An 11065-nucleotide genomic window follows, 5' to 3' on the forward strand; every position below is an offset into this window, starting at 1 on the left:
TAAAGTGGTTTTCACCCCTTTGGACACTCTTGATTTCGTCCTTGAAACTGAAATATTCACGGGGGCATGGACGGTTTGCTAACCATTTTACTGCAGTGTTTTACTACCCGGTGGTAGCATCCAGCTTTGCTATCAGCTAGCTAGCTAGTTCAAAGGTCTTATGGGGAAATACAGGGCTTTTTATGCCTCGACTAAGTTGATGTTTCATATAAACAACAATTCATGTTCATAGAAACAACAAGGTCACTAAAACATAATATATTTCATACCTGTGTTGCAGCATGTAGGCTAATGTTAGCAGCATTATAATGACATTCTAATGTCTGAAAGGCTAATGATATCGGCTACCTGAAAAGTTAAGTGTTCAAACATTTCCAGTGTTCTATTTGATGGTGTATTGGCCCTGACTAAGTTTGTGTGATATATAAACCACAATCCTTGTTGATACAAGTACCAATGTTCGTCTAGAAAGTTTTTATTCACATTAAGATTTTCGCCATAGGCAGTAAAAGACTCCGCCATCGATGGCTAGAGAATGTTAAATATGTTCAATATCCCTCATAGATATATGAATATCCCTAACGGAATGCATGTCTTCGCCAAAAATGACAAAATATGATGTTATATTAATAATCCAAATGAACGTCAAACTTTGAAATATAGTCTGAAATGATATGTTATTATCATTGAGGTATACAAAAAAATCCGATTGTAGCTTACAGCAGCCGACTATTTAGGTTAAGTTTATAAAGTTGTGGACCGCCACCAAGCGTCTTCTGCCTCACGGCTGTGCGCGCATCTAGTTTTGTTGGTAAACGGGAAACCCGTGTATGGAGAAATTGCATTGAATTCTTACTTCCGGAAACTCCTGTGGGCGGGACTGTGATGGATATATTCATAGTACATTTACAGTACTGTAGTAGGCTACCTTTTAACTGAATTTCAGTTACAGTAACTTTACCACAGAGCATTTATACAAGTACTGTACAATTATAAAACTTGGAAATGTGTACATTTGTGTTATTGTGGTAGTGTTTTGATCTCACCAGTGTGTAAGATTATGCTGTATTGCAGTGTTTCCCAAACTTTTTTTCTGGCGACCCACTTTTTAAAAATGACAGACCATCGCGACCCATTTCACTTCAAATCTACCCTGCAACCACCAATATTGTTTTAGGCCACAGGTTCTCCAACTTTTCTATGCCTCCCCCAACCATACATTGCTATAGGATCCCTGCTTTGAACACGGTTGTGTTGTATTTTGAGCACCATCAGCGTGAAAAGTTGGAAATGAATACTGAAAAGATACGTTTTAATGCGCATCCGAGAGTAGGGGAAATTTTGGCATGTTGCGCAGTCGTCATTCGTCAGCATAGTAAGCTGTTCCTGTATTTCTAAAAAAATGTTGTAGGCTACGTTGCGTGGACAAATGGGTCCATAACACTGACGTCAATTCCAATGTAAACAACAAATAACTCAAGTCGTTATATTTTATTGTTGTATAGTCGTTATATCAGAACAAGAGGCGTTTGCGCAATAGCCGGAAGAATGCGCCTTTACTTTGGAGTTAGCGAGGTAGAAAACGAGAGGAATAGGGCTAGTGTTTAAAATGCCCATTTAAATTGTAGACTATAATGCACTGTTGTGCATTTTAAATCAGAAATAAGAATGTGAGGAGGTTGCTATTAACTTTAAAGATTGCATCTGCAATCGAAACTGTATGCAAATTTAGTGGCCTTATGTCCGGTCTATGGATGTCTGCTTTAGTTGACAGCGCGGTCACTAGATTTGAATCGGTAAAGTTGAGGAGCTGGTATCTATGTTCGTGCAAATAGGCAGATTCATGTCCCTTGCAGTTTGCAACTGCGAGGTACATGGCAGGCGCCCCACAGAACGGTTTCATTTTGAGAGGTAGATATCCATGCTGGCACCCCCTCTGCGATGCGTTCGTCCCCCAGTTTCATGCGCCAGTTTCATGAACTTTTATGACAAAACCGTGACTGTGGTAGTTAACAATACATCCTAATAGAAAACTGTTAGCTTTCCTGGTATCAAATGACAAATGGTATCAGTTAGGCCTATAGCACAACATAAATGGTGCTGGCGACCCAAATAAAATCTCCTGCGACCCACGCAGACTTTGGGAAACACTGCTGTATTGTATGTGTTTTTGAGAGCTTGTTTGTTATGTCTAATGGTAATGTTGGATTTTTCAGCACGGTTTAATAGTTGTGAGGGGAGAGCTTTGCTTTAACCTGAAAGCGCTAAACTAGTTTAATGAGTGTTTGGATTTGTGTTTAGAGTTTTGGTAAGTGTAGTCATAATTTCAAGAAATGCATGTCAGCAATCGAGAACAACTGTAAGAGCAAAGAAATTGAAATGTTAAGTGCAATTTAGTTTTGCACAATATCCTCTTATAGTGCGGTATGTGGACTAGTTCATAAACATGCATTCACGTCAGAGAGTGTGACATGAGCAATTATTGTTGTGTATTTATTTGCATTTGTATTTTACCTGCGTACTCTGCCTTGAGTGCCTCCACTGCGGTCTTCATCTCGGCGACAGCACTCTGTTGCTGCATCATCTGGCTCTCCGTGGATTTGGACCTGTCATCCAGGGCTGTCAGCTCCTCAGCCTGAGCTGCAAATCATTAAGTTGTGTGCAACATTCGAAGATACACAAGCTGTCAATACCTCACTCGGTTGGGGGGAAGACCTGTCATCTGATAGGCATTCAGGGATCGCCTACATCTTGACACCTCCATGCAAGTTTCATGGTTTGTGGCAAATTACTCTAACACCTTCAGTTTTTCAAGGCTTGTTAACGTTAAGGACATATGATTTGTGCATGTGTTTTGTGCATGTGTTACATGATAATTGTATGTCTATCACATACAGACAGATATGTTGTCTGTAGTAAGAGTCCATTTAAATTCAAATTAAGGGTTGAAGGATATCAGAGAGATCAACATGAATGTAAAAGTACATTTTTTTAAAAATCCCCATGAAAGATTAACCAGTAAACACAACCAAATGTGTGTCCTTGCCTGCTGCACTTCTGCTTCGATAACTAAGATGATGCACAGCTCTAAACAACTTCATGATTGAGGATCTGTTCTTATTGTGCTGCACAGTTAGGCTCTGGTTGATTTGCTCTTATCTGTTGATCTATAAAATCGAGTGGAGACACAAGCAGTCACTCTGCGGTGGCAAATACCTTGGTTATCTTTCCCCAGCTCCGCCACTGTGGCCTTGAGTTGGACCACCTCTGCTTCCTGCTCCTTCACCAGGCTCTCAGTGGAGCTGGCTCTGTCAGCCAGGGCCTCCAGGCTTGAGGACTGGGCTAAGAGTGGTCAATATTTCAAACATGCATACCCAAAACAGTGAAGCATCTGGGTGAGCTTGACTTGATTTGACATCAGTATCTTATATCAATAATGAATGGGGAAAGTGAGAGCATACATTCAGAGAGGGGAACAGGGGGATTGTGGTTTGGATATGCAGTACGACAAGCCCTATTTTGGGGGATGCTTTAGGTCTGAGGTAATAGGGATGCATTACCAATGACTCACCTGCATTCTCTGACTTTTCCACTTCCAATTCAGCCCTGAGCGTTCCCAGCGCTGTCTGCTGTTCTTTAGCGAGATGCTCAGTGGAGCCTGACCTCTCATCAAGGGCTTTCAGCTCAGCAAACTGACCTGTAATCCCATCCAACCGCATGTTTAGATTGCGACTGAAATGCGTTGCTATTTCTGTTCCTCGTTCGAAATGAGAGACTTCATCAAACACATTTCAGGGTTCGTGTTCAAGTAACCAATTCTATAATTGGAACCACATGAATATTGTAATGCTGAAATTCTAAAAGAAAGTTGTGGACCTGTGAGACCTTCATTCCGACAACTTCTTAAATATCACTTAAGTATCCTAGTCACATTCTGTGTACATTTTCAGTCAGTGGGGCTTTTCATGCAGATAGTCTTTTATGCTGCCGTGAGGTTGGCTGATATTACTGTGAGTTCACTGCACCTGAGTTTTCTGCCTGGAGTTGGTCTATGGCAGACTTCAGCTCCACCACCTCAATCTGCTGATGGTCAAGCTTATTTCCATTGGATACTGACCTGTCTGATATAACACTGAGCTCCAGGGCTTGGGCTTAAGAAACAAACAACCAACAAACAGACAATAAATAAAGAAAAAACAAGATCAATAACACAATACTTTGAAATATGTGATGTAGAAATTAATCATATCATATCCATAGATATTAGTGACAAATTATCTATGCTCTTTTCTCCAGCTCATAGACTCTGTTATTGATGGTGAGTGACCACCTCTGTCTGCTGTTCCTTCATAAGGCTCTCCATGGTATTGGACTTATCACTGATGGTGGTGACTTTCAGAGCTTTATAAAAAACAGATTTAAAGTGACATTTGATTCACCTGCATTTCACTGTCTAACAACTGGACTTTCTTTTTCAGATCCTCCACAACAGCTTACTGTGTTGTCACCAAACTCTGTGTTGAGCTTGACTTGTCACTCACGACTACTATTTCCACATTTTGAACTTGAGGTGAAAAAAGTGAGAGGCGAGTGCAAAAGTCTATTCAAACCTGGCAGAGGATTCACTTAACGGCAATACATCTTTTCCCTTCACAAATCGTACATGGAAGGTTGTACTGTTACCTTCATTGTCCTTTCTGAGCTGTGCAAGTTCAGCTTTCAGATCAACCACCATGGCATGTTGCTGCTCCATCTGACTGCCAGTTGATACAGACTTGTCAGTAAGGGTGTTTACTTCCAGAGATAAGTCTTAAATAAACTAGATGTACCGCAGAGCGGTACAAAATATGACCGCCGCCCAGTCCAGCACATTTTTTCCACAAAAAGAAATCACGCTGAAAGGCCTATATGATTCTAACTGTCTCACTAAATTGCATTATCCACACTCAATTCTCACTGGTATCTGCTAGACAACAAGTACCAAAACATGATTAGTTCATAGATGTCACATGTAAAATTCATTTTATACAACCCCACCTCCATCTTGCCTGTTCATAATTCTGAGAAATTCTTGATTGTTTGTGTTATGTTTATGTTATGTGTGTGGGTGTGTGTGTGTGTGAGTGTGTGTGTGTGTGTGTGCGTGCTTGTGTGTGTGCCTGCGTATGTGCCTGTGCATGCCAGCGTACATATGTCTACTGTGTGAGTATGTGTCATACGTATGATTACTGTGAATGTATGTGTGTGTGTGTGTGTATCTGTTTGTGCACATGTGTGCACATGAAATGGGTTAACATGACCCCTGGAGGCAAACATACGGAAAAAAATGGTCATCCTAGGCCCTACAGTTCTCAAGATATTCACAGAGAACTGTGTCTGCCCTACCCTCCTTTCGGGGGGTCCAGTCCAGCGGGGGGGCTATAGATCAAAACGAAAAATTACGGTTCCATGCTATCCATGTGGGCGTACATGCCCACCAAGTTTTGTGCACCCCGGTCTTTCAGTGTCCCGGGAATCCTTGTTGGTGTACGTCACTAAATGTACACATAAATTATTTTATTGTAAGGCCCCCCATGAACGAAAGTACACAAAACTTGGCATGCATTCGGAGGGTGTCATAATGATCCTACACTTTTAATTTCATGCAGTTTTGACCTTGTCCGCCAGAGATATTGTGATGAAAACACCTAATTTTTTGCTTTTTAATTTTTAACTAGGTGGCGCTATACATGAAATAAGTGGTAATGGGATGGGTTGACATGCCCCCTTAAGACCAACATACATAAAAAAAGGTGGACCTCCTAGGCCCTACGGTTCTCGAGATATTCACAGAAAACTGTCTCCGGCCACCTACAGGCCAGTTGGTGTATAGTAACATAAATTAATTTATTGTGTGGCCCCCCATAAACGGAATTCCACAAAACTTGGCGTGCATACAGAGGCTGTCATAATGATCCTACACCTCCAATTTCGTGCAGTTTTGACTATGTTAGGTCACAGATACCTTCAATTACAACACCTCATTTTTACTTTTTTGTGTTTAACTAGGTGGCGCTATACATGAAATGAGTGGTTATGGAATGGGTTGACATGGCCCCTTGAGATCAACATACAAAAAAAAAAAGGTCCTCCTAAACCCTACGGTTTTCGAGATATTCACAGAAAACTGTGTCTGCCCTACCCTCCTTTCGGGGGGTCCAGTCCAGCGGGGGGGCTACAGATCAAAACGAAAAACGATGGTTCAAGCAGGTGCTTGTTTTTACTGTTAAATTGTTTACTTGGAAGGCTCTTGGATATTATCACCTAGTTTCCACCAACCAAAGCAAAGCTAAACGCATGTGATTTGAAATCATAAAATATCATTTCATTAGTTTTTGATTGTGAACATGCTTACATCTTCTGTGTAAATGTATAACTGCCAAAATACATCATGTCACATTGAAGGCTTACCAGCATTCTCCTTCCTCAGCTCCTCCACTGTTGCCTTCAGCTCGATCACCACACTCTCCTGTTCCTTCACCAGAGTCTCCGTAGTGCTCGACTTCTCACTGACAGCAGTCAGCTCCTGGGATTGGGCTGTGTAGAGATGGAGATTAGAGAAGATATTCATGAGATTCACAGTGAATTCAATCTTTGGGCCCCATTTGCAAACTGTCTGATCTCAGAATTAAATAGCTGTCTTATCATAATTATCTGTGTGTGAGAGCAAATCAATATTCTGTTCTTCTATAAGCCTAACCCTAGCTATTTTGTTTCCAAACTCTAGCAATCATATGCTCTGATATCTCTACACATAATGATATAACAGATGAACAGGAAAATAACTATGTCCGACTTAATACCACACACACCATAAAGTGAATGAAGTGTATTATTAGAGGTAAGCCCTAGGCAACAGTAGACTCTGTGCCATTAATGTCGTACATTATCAGACTAAAGAGAGTGAGAATGAACACAGTCTTAATGTTATTTTCTCTGGTAAATCAATCTGCAGATGTCAAATACATCTCATTTCCACCCATGAGTGACTTCAAAACAGTGCTGTTTCTCCAGGATTTCTAAATGACCTGCATTCTCCTTCTCCAGCTCTCCCATTGTAGCCTTCAGCACAGCCACAGCCACCTCCTGCTCGTTCACCCTGGTCTCAGTGGAGTTTGAGATCTCACTGATAGCAGTCAACAACAGGTCTTGGGCTGCAATTCAATTAAGAAATATGACATTCACTTGAAAGGCTTTCAAGACACTCTGGTCTTTTTTTGGGTGTGCTAATGCGTTTGCTTTTTGTTCCACTTATTGATCAGACCAGAGCATGTTCTGAACATGTATTGATGTCCTTTTTAACAGAATATTCAGCACTGAAAGCCCTGGGGAAAAAACACATTTGTTTAGTGCTTTAGTGTCTATCAAATGCTTGAGAACTCAAAGATAACATGCATTTCTGCTCTGCTTTTCTGTGTGAAGCTGCCATGATGAATGTCTTTTTCAAAACAAATCCATGAAATGCACTGTATTTTAGAACAACATCATTGAGATCTGTGGGCTGTACTGAACCTGTGTTTTCTCTCTTGAGTGTCTCCACCTCAGCCTTCAGATCCTCCACAACAATCACCTGTCCCTCCACTTGACTAGTCTTGTCCCCAAGAGACACCAGGTCTTGGGCCTGAGCTGAAAGCACCAAAAATTATAGTTTATAGTTTAGTTTAGATAGTAAAGTAAATATATACAAACAATGGAAGGTTGTGATGAACAACGGCAACAGACACATTCTGATGTACGTGAAAACCCTCATAATGGATCACTTTAGTTTAATTCAGAATGTCTACTTTGGAGCAGTCATATGAATAAGTAATACACGACATAATGTAATTCCCTTGGACACATCATAACACACTACACACCATAACCTCAACCTCATCCCATGCCTAACAAAGTGCATCTTGTGACAAATCATAAATATTTACACTGTACACAAGTATGAAGTTAACTCCGCTTTGCATCGTACCTAACTACGCCCCTTAGCTGTTCTAAAATCACTGTAACTATACGGCTTCTCAGGGCTTATTGCTTAATTATTTCATACCAGCATTCTCCTTCCTCAGCTCCTCCACTGTTGCCTTCAGCTCGATCACCACACTCTCCTGTTCCTTCACCAGAGTCTCCGTAGTGCTCGACTTCTCACTGACAGCAGTCAGCTCCTGGGACTGGGCTGTGTAGAGATGGAGATTAGAGAAGATATTCATGAGATTCACAGTGAATTCAATCTTTGGGCCCCATTTGCAAACTGTGCAAATTCATGATCTCAGAATTAAATAGCTGTCTTATCATAATTATCTGTGTGTGAGAGCAAATCAATATTCTGTACTTCTATAAGCCTAACCCTAGCTATCCTCCTTTTCTAGCATATTTACTTCTATCAATAAGTGCAGTGCATAGTGTAATTTCTTCTTCTTTTCCATCTTTTTGTATGCGCATGTGTATTTCAAGGGAGTCAGATTTGCCTTTTTCCATATAGATTGATACTACATTAAAAATGCCTGAGGAGTGTGCTAATGCATCCATCAATAAGCACTTTGCATTCCAAATGAGAGATCTGAGGGATTCGGAGAAATGTCAATGCAACTGCAACCTCACACAGAAACGACCTCGTCTCAGCACGCCTTGTCTACCCACATAGTCTTTACCTCTTTTTGCATCAAAACAGGTGATGGTGCAACACACACGCTTCTTTTGAACCAGATAAATGATACTCCACATTTTGTTGCACAAGAATGGATGAGCCTGTCCCCCTCCCATCCCCACCCCTTGTGGATGCATACTTCACATTGAGTATGTATACAGCGCAGACTTGATAAATGAGCACGCTCTGTTACCTGGGATGGGTGATAACAGGAAGCATGTGAGCCATATTACCTGTGCTCTCTCTTTGTAGCTGTTCCACTTCTCCCTTCAGTGCCACCAACACATTCTGCTGCTCTCCAATCTGGTTGGATTTGTCCGCAAGGACGCCTAATTCAAGCGTCTGGGCTGAAATCATAAAGGCAGAGCTTAATAACGGTGCAACTGGAAACCCACGAGGCAGCGTGATGTTTGACAGAGGCATACAATGAGAAGCTTTGGCTCAGTGGCATGCACAAATCAACTATTTTGTCTTTGAATGCTTTTTATGAAATGGGTTAGAATTTCAGAATGCAGCAGTGAACTGCACATAGAAAGAAAGGCAAAAAGAAAGAAAGAAAGAAAAAGAGAATTCTGTTTGGCTTTGCAATTAAGCTTTGAGGCGGCTGGCAGTTTTGAATAGAGACAATTGAGTAATCATATGCTCTGATACTTGTGACATACCAGGTATCTGCATGTCTGACTCTAAACAATATGCATAATTGATCTTGGTCTTTGTTACCGGCGTTCTCCTTCTTCAGTTCCTCCACAGTAGCCTTCAGGTCCACCACTGCCGTCTGCTGCTCCTTCACCAGGCGCTCAGTGGAGCTGGACCGGTCACTGATGGTTGTTATCTCTGAAGCTTGGGCTGAGGGCGCACAAACATACAGTTTGTTTACACTTTAGTTTACATATATTCTTCACCAATTAATTGGAGTTGGGATATGGATCAGGGCTAAGGTGTATGTGAATAATTGTGAGTAAATACCTTCTGGCATTCTGTAATGTATATTATAATGCAGCTCCTACAGAAAACTCCTTTGATTAAATGGCCCATACTAATGTTTGGAGGTCAGATATCTCATGATAACGACAGCTGAAAATGAAAGACAACCACTCTCACTGACAACACGTTGTATCTGGACATACCTGCATTTTCTCTCCTGAGCTCCTCCACCTCAACCTGCAGGTCCACCAGCACAGTCACCTGTCCCTCCACCTGAGTGGTCTTGTTCCCGAGAGAGACTAGTTCCTGGGCTTGGCCTGGGGAATGAGCACATCTCAACAGATTTAGGATCCCAAACTCTCAGAGTAAGATGAATTGCAAGGGGTGATTAAAAGGTGATGTTTATATTTCATCCTAGGGTATAAAAGTGATCTTATAAATGTGTTGTAATTGTGTTGTGTCATGATATGGGATGTTATGTGATGTGATGTGATGTTATATTACATTGTAATTTCCACATAAGCCTAATGATCATATCTCAAATTAATGATTTGGTGCTGGTTTTGTCACTGACAGACGTGACTGAGCTGAAGATGGAACAGAATGTTATTTCAACAGAATGTTATTTCATAAAACTCTCTTGCCAAAACTTTGACAATGATTCATGTCTGCACATGCTTGACTGTGCAAATGATTGAATATTGACTTAGACACATTTTGAAGTAAGCTCACCTGCATTCTCACTCTCAAGCATTGCCACTTTAGCAGTCAGGTCCACCACCACAGTCTGTTGTTTATTTAGCTGAATCTCGGTGGAGCTGGCCTTGTCACTAATGATTGTGATCTCAGCAGATTGCGCTTGAAGGGAAGATAAAATACCCATATAAACCACTCCACTCCACTTTAGAATTGGTGTTAAACTAAAAAAAAACATATAGTAAGATGTGCAATACTATATTATACCTGTGTTTGCCTTTTTCAGCCACTCGACTGTAGCTGTCAGATCCTTGACAGCAGTTTCCTGTTCTTTCACCAGGGTCTCAGTCATGCTTGACTTGTCACTGATGTTGATGAGCTCCTTGGACTGGTCTTGAATCAAAACGGAGAGCTACACCTCAAGCTTCTAACATTTCAGTGACTCTATAATTGCGTTCATATATTTATATTTTATATAGACAATTAGACAGAATTAATGAGATGTATGTCACTAATGATATAACATAAAGTGTACCTTTGTTTTCTGTTTTTAGTGCCTGTACGTCTGCCTTGAGGTCCAACACCACAGTCGCCTGTCCTTCCATTTGACTTGTCTTGTCTCCAAGATTTACCAGTTCCTGGGTCTGAACTTCAAACACAGCGAGAGAGCAAAATTAATGTGCACCTGTCACAACAAAATGTGAGGGAAAACAAATAACATGCTGTTGGGCTATGGGTGACTGGGCATGGGTAATTGATATATTCAAC

This window comes from Alosa pseudoharengus, unplaced genomic scaffold (assembly GCF_046254945.1).
Source record: "Alosa pseudoharengus isolate Yale_2024_CS ecotype anadromous, Long Island Sound unplaced genomic scaffold, YU_APseudo_1.1 YU_APseudo_1.1_scf_8, whole genome shotgun sequence".
Lineage (NCBI taxonomy): Eukaryota > Metazoa > Chordata > Actinopteri > Clupeiformes > Clupeidae > Alosa > Alosa pseudoharengus.